Below are 6,831 nucleotides of genomic sequence, written 5' to 3' on the forward strand. Positions count from 1 at the left end.
TCAGGATGGTTTGTTTTTCTAATTAGTTCTGTAACACATATAATGTAATGTCATCATAGGCGTGACATCTCATCAGCTTCTTCACAATATATTAATTAGAAGCAAGTCAGAGGCCCCACCCAAAACCAATATACAAAGGTATGATCACCAGGAATTGGCGATCATGGGGGCCCCATAAGGTTCTGCCTGCCACAGTTTACTCTCCAGGATATTTCCTGCCCCTACCTTATACAAAATTCATTCACCCTCTCCCAAGATCCTCCAAAGTTTTGCCTCATTACACAATTGACTTAAAATCCAAGTCTCATCATCTAAACCAGGTCCAACTGCAGATGATGAGACTCTTGGGTGGGAGTTCATTAAGCATACCAGCTGGGCAGAATAAATCTCCATTTGTGGATATATAAGATAAAGAGACAAGACATCTGTTCTAACAAATCCAATGTACAATGGAGACATAGCAGTAGGAATCTATAGACATTCTTGTTTAGAAACAAGGAAATGGGAAGTATGAGAGTCACTGGGCAGCAGCAATAGACAAATGTTTCTGTTCCCTGACTTGATTTCAAAGCCTGGGAAAAGCTCTGGTTATCACCTCAGTCTTGTGAGTTCTCTTTTCTACCTTCTGAGTCATCCTTCCTTTTTCATGGAAGATAGCATGAGTTTGTGGTTGAGAATGTAAAATAGCTACTTTGTAAACTGTGATCAAATGCACTGGGACAGTAACACCTACTTTGTCTCTCCCAGTGGAGAGTTTCTTTCTAATTTATCTAGGATTCAAGTGTAACTGCTAAGGGCCATTTTATACTTTAGGCTTTAGTCTCTCAACTTTGAGACATACCATCTGAGGGTCCCCCACAGCCTTACCTCATCCACCGTATAGCTAAGCTTAAAACTTACTTTACACTGAAAAGCTGCAGTTTCCCAAATGTCCAAATTGATTTTCCTTAGGGCTTTTACACATAACTGCTCTTTCTTGGGCTCCCATCCCTTTACTCCTTTTAAATTGTGCTAATGTGATATGTTTTAACTTCTAATTGCTCCTAGACACACAATCGGTAACATCCCAAAGAATATCAAGGTGTCTTCCACAGAGCACATGGTCTGTTAATATTTGAGAATAAATGAGCCAATGAAGTGCTATCTAATTTGTTTTAATTTCTCCTACTTTCTTGATTAAGTAATTCATGTACACATCTTTTAATTTTACAAAATGATGGACTGAAAGTATTAGGAAGGCCATGAGCCGACCATCTTTCACATTACCTGTTTCTTAAGCCCAGCAATTTTGCTACTGAGTTCTTTTATATTTGCAAAGAAACAGCTACTCAATCGCATAATGTTCTGCTTTATATCACAAAATAAGATAAAAATTTCCCAGTTTGTTTTCCAAAATACATAGTTGCTCTTAAACCTGATACACAGTTAAGTATCTAACCAAAGCTTTCATTAATAAACTTATATTCTGAAGTTATTTAACTCTTCTGTTAAAAGACACATTAGGAATTAATTAGAAAAAAGAAAAGAAATTAAGAAAGAATGAATATTTTAAAAAAAGAAGGAAAGAAGGAAGGAAGGGAAATCTCCAAGGTACCACATAAAACAGGAAGACAAAATGATAAATGTTGTTTCTTCTAGCCCAGTACCAATTCTCCATTAGTTGGAACATTTATTGCTGTCTTCAACCACAAATTAAAGAAACCAGCGCAGACTCATTGTGGGTAGGAGAAGAAACTGGACATGACCCTGGAACAGGTGCTGTCTGTGTCAGTAGTGCTTACCCTCACTACAACTTGTTCAGGTTCTCTTTTCCTCATTTCTAAAAGCTTCCTCATATTGGTGTGGGAAGGAACTGTGGATAGTGTAAGTGACCTTGCCCAAACCTCCAGGATGTTCATCTTGCTGGTTTCTGCGTGGGCCCTTGGACCCCACAGAAATTCATACTATGGAGGATCACTGTTGGCACCTGGTGGCACTCCAGTTACTTTTCCTGCATAAATCTTGAGTGATAGGCTTTCTGGGCTCTTAACAATGAAGTGTTTTCTCCGTCTCACCCCCAATATGTTCAAGAATTCCTTGATCTCCTCCTTAGTAGGGCAGTTATTTTTCATGAAAGTGTACCAAGGAGAGTCATCAGAATACTCTCTTGGGCAGCCCCTACCACCATTCAGACTCCCAGCATTCGTGACATCCAGTTTGCTGACAAGGCCGTAGAAGTGCTTGGTAGATTCTACTTCCTTCAACATAAGGTAAAAGAGCAGCTCCGTGTATTCAGAGGCTTTTCAGAAGATCACAAGGATGTGGTCCTATTATTTATTGACTTTTTTCAACATATTTGCCTTTGTAATGGGCATTCATTTTATAATTGAGCAAAAGGAACTATATAAACGAAGTCACCTTCTGGGTTAAGTCTGTGCATGGGTACTCAAACAGAAACAACTACCAATTGTGTGTATTTGTTAATATAAGTATTGTTATTGTTCAGTCACTAAGTCATGTACAACTCTTTACCACCCCATAGACTGCAGCATGCTAGGCTTCCCAGTCCTCTATCACCCAGAGTTTGCTCAAACTCATGTCCATTGAGTCAGTGATACCATCCAACCATCTCATCCTCTGCCACCCCGTTCTCCTCTTGTCCTCAGTCTTTCCTAGCATCAGGCTCTATTTCAATGAGTCAGCTCTTTGTATCAAGTGGTCAAAGTATTGGAGCTTCAGCTTTTTTGTATAGTATGAGTATGACTATATAGGAATGTATATGTGTGTGTATGTATATATGCCCATATATTCCAACCAGAATGCTATGAGATTAGAAATCAACTACAAGGAAAAAAGCTAAAAAAAACACAAGCACATGGAGGCTAAACAATATAGATCACTGAACAAATCAAAGAGGAAATAAAAAATTACCTAGAGACAAATTAAAATGAAAACATGATGATCCAAAACCTATGGAACACAGAAGTTCTAAGAGGAGAGTTTATAGCAATACAATCTTACCTCAAGAAACAATAAAAATCTCAAACAGCCTAACCTTATACCTAAAACAACTAGAGAAGAACAAACAAAATCTAAAGTTAGTAGAAGGAAAGAAATCATAAAGATCAGAGCAGAAATAAATGACATAAGATGAAGAAAACAATAGAAAAGATCAATGAACCTAAAAGCTGATTATTCTAAAATATAAACCAGATTGATAACTTTCGGCCAGACTCATGAAGAACCAACAAGGGAGAAGACTCAAATTAATAAAATTAGAAGTGAAAAAGGAGAAATTAAAATGGAAAGCACAGAAATACAAAGGAACATAAGAGACTACTATAAGCAACTGTATTCCAATAAAATGGAAAACCTAGAAGAAATAGACAATTTCTTAGAAAAGTACAGTCTCCCAAGAAAGAAGCAGGAAATATGAACAGACCAATCATAAGTACTGACATTGAAACTGTGATTTAAAAATTTCTAACAGACAATAGTCCACATGCAGATGGCTTCCCAGGCAAATTCTATCAAACATTTAGGGAAATGTTAACACCTATCCTTCTGAAACTATTCCAAAAAATTGCAGAGAAAGGAACACTCCCAAACTTATCTGGTGAAGCCACTGTCACCTGGATATCAAAACTAGCCAAAGATACAAAAAAAAGAAAGAAAGAAAACCACAAACAGTTATTTGGATACATGGGAATACTGTAACATAATTACAATTAGGTTTATAATTTTGCTTTAATAGGTGAAAAAATAACATTAGTTTTTCATGTTTAACATATTCCTGTGTTTATTATTCATTTGCATTTATGTTTACTGTTTATTGTTCATGATTTTTGCCAATATTTGGTATTAGGATTTGAATGAAATTTTTATGTATAAAAATTAAAATCTGTTCTGAACATTTAAAGTAAATAAATCACCCTGTCACAGTTGTTAAATCAAGAGATAGATATAACTATTTTATACAGTTATTGAAAAGAAATAGAACTGAAAAGAATTGGAAAAAAAAAGAATTCAGGAACCATGTGGGACAGTCTGAGCTGGAGATGTCATCTAGATTATTTTTTCCAAACATATCCACACTCAGCTCTTTATATGCAGTCATTGAGGTAATTAGCCTCAGGACATCTCCCGCCAGTTTCTCCTTCTCTGTAGTTTTAGGTTTCCTTCCACTGCTTACTGGTGTTTGTGTTCTGTCTCAACTGTCACCACTTCCCAAGCCTTCCCACTCACACTGCTCCAAATTCAGTGGAGGAGGGCCTGTACATAGGGTCAAAATACCAGTCTCCAGCAGACATCAGCACAGCTCCCAGCCAGGAACACTAGCAAGGATGCAGTGAACCACCAGAATAGCCAAGAGATGTAGCTCTCCCAGCATCTAGAATCACTGGCTGACACAGAAAAGCTCCTTATACTCTGCCTAATGGTAGGCACAGAGAATTCAAAGGTACATGAGATGTTTGGCATGCCTCTCTATGCCTTTCATCCAGTAGATATGCCCAGAGACTTCTCAACTTCCAGCTGCTGGTGGTAATTCAGAGATTTCCCAAGCTGATTAACAGAAGTGATCTTGAACCCTCTGCCCAGATTTTCCACCTTCTCCCCTTATGGTCCCTTCTCTTCCTTCTGTTAAACTCTAAATCCAGAATGCTGCCTGCCAGCCTGCCATGGGCTCTCTGGATGAGATTTTTCATATGGCCTCTCATGACCTCTGGCAATTTTTCTAATCTCAGATCTTCACTACCTAAGGGCATCCTGCCCAGTTCTCTTGCCCCACAACTGATCATTCTCATTCAGTTCTTGCTTTTCAAAGTAAAGGAGGGATGTCTTGTTGATATTTCAGAATGTGAAGTACGCCTAGGAGAATCCTGGCATTCAAGACATTAATGCCGAAGTCTAGCTCCATATGCATCAGAGTTTAATTTTATACTCCACCTATTTGAAAATAAGGAACTAAAATAACAATGAGACAGTACCTTTATCCCAAAATTTGGCCAAAATTTAAAAGACTGATGAAATAAAATGCTTATGAGAATGTAAAGCATTCACACACATGAATCTGAGAGACTATAAATTGGTATGGAATTTTTGGAACAGAAGTTCAGCAATATTTGTAAAAATTTTAAGTCTTCACACTCTGCCCAGTTTAATCAAGTTTGCATGTTACTGTGTCTTTCCTGAGAGAAAGTATGCATATCTGTCTAAGATTTCAAGTTCAAAGATACTGATTTCAGTCCTATCACTCATAGCAACAAATCTCAATTTTTAATGTCCATCAGGAGGAGAATGGTTAATTATCATTCAAACAGAAGTAAGATAATCCTTACCTGTCTTTTTCTTGGAGTGAAGATTGGAACATGATGACTGGAGTTCCCATGATGTGTGATTAACATCTGTGCATAATGAAGACTTACAACACCTTGATTGCTCCTATCATATTCTTCTTGATGATCTTCCCTTCCAATGGCCAAAAGGTATGAAAAGATGTTAAATATCACTAATTATCAAGAAAATGAAAGTCAAAGCCACAGTGAGATAATACTTCACACCAGTTAGGATGGTTATAATTTTTAAAAAGGATAATTAAGTGTTAGCCAGGATGTTGAGAAATTGAACTTTTGTATATTGTTTCTGCACTTCGTGCTTGTGTAGTCATGTCCATCTCTTGGGGCCCCATGGACTGTAGCCCTCCAGAATACTTTGTTCACGGGGTTTCCCAGGCAAGAATACTGGAGTAGGTTTCCATTTCCTCCTTCAGGGTTTCTTTCCCCACCCAGGGATCGAACCCACATCTCTTATGGCTCCTGCATTGCAAGAGGATTCTTTACTCGCTGAGCCATCAGGGAAGCCCTGTATACTGTTGGTGGACATGTAAAATGGTGCATCCACTATAGAAAACAGTATGAAAGTTTCTTTAAAAAGTTAAATGTAGAACTACCATGTGATCCAGCAGTCTCATTTCTAGATTTGTATTCAAAAGAATGGAAATCAGGATCTTGAAAAGATGTCTGCATTCATGTTCCTTGTAGCACTATTCAGCAAAAATAAGGAAACAACCCAAATGTCCATCAGAGGTAAGTGAAGAAAGACAATGTGATTCATACACATACATACACTCATGTACACAATGGAATATTATTCAGTCTTAAAAGAGGAAATCCTGCCATTTGCAACAATATGATGGACTTGAAGGACATTATACTAAGTGAAATAAGCCAGTCACAGAAGGACAAATACTGCATGGTTCTGCTTAAGGGAGGTACCTAAAATCATCAGACTCATAGAAGCAGAGAATTAACTGTAGTTACCAGGGTCTGGGGTGAGGTAGAAATGAGTTGCTCAATGGGCTTCCCTAGTGGCTCAGATGGTAAAGAATCTGCCTGCAATGCGGGAGACCCGGGTTTAATCTCTGGGTCGGGAAGATCCCCTTGAGAAGGGAATGGCAACCCACTCCAGTATTCTTGCCTGGAGAATCCCATGGACAGAGAAACCTGGCAGTCTATAGTCCATGGCATCGCAAAAAGTCAGACATGACTAAGTGAGTAACATTTTCACTTTTTTTCCCTTTCAGTTGTTATACCGGTTCAGATATGCAAAGTGAATTAGTTCTAGAGATCTGCTGTACAGCATAGTGCCCATAGGTGCAATCCTGAAAGTTTGGAAGAGCATAGATCTCTTGTCAGGTGTTTTCACTCTGAAAGAAAAAACCAAAGGGAAATGAGAACACTTTTGGAGGTGATGGATATGTCTGTTCCAGTGATTGTGGTGATGATTTCACAGGTGTATGTGCTGTGCTGAGTGCTTAGTTGCTCAGCCATGTCCGACTCTTTGCAATCCCGT

At 38.2% G+C, this 6,831-nt stretch overlaps 1 non-coding gene across 1 annotated transcript; it reads left to right on the forward strand.

Annotated features, from left to right (window-relative positions):
• Positions 1-5,296: 5,296 nt before the first annotated feature.
• On the forward strand, positions 5,297-5,430 carry LOC139033188 (U8 small nucleolar RNA). Its single transcript, XR_011485816.1, has one exon. It is a non-coding gene; the product is annotated as a U8 small nucleolar RNA (small nucleolar RNA).
• Positions 5,431-6,831: the final 1,401 nt, after the last annotated feature.

This window comes from Odocoileus virginianus, chromosome X (genome assembly GCF_023699985.2).
Source record: "Odocoileus virginianus isolate 20LAN1187 ecotype Illinois chromosome X, Ovbor_1.2, whole genome shotgun sequence".
In the NCBI taxonomy this organism is placed as follows: Eukaryota; Metazoa; Chordata; class Mammalia; order Artiodactyla; family Cervidae; genus Odocoileus; species Odocoileus virginianus.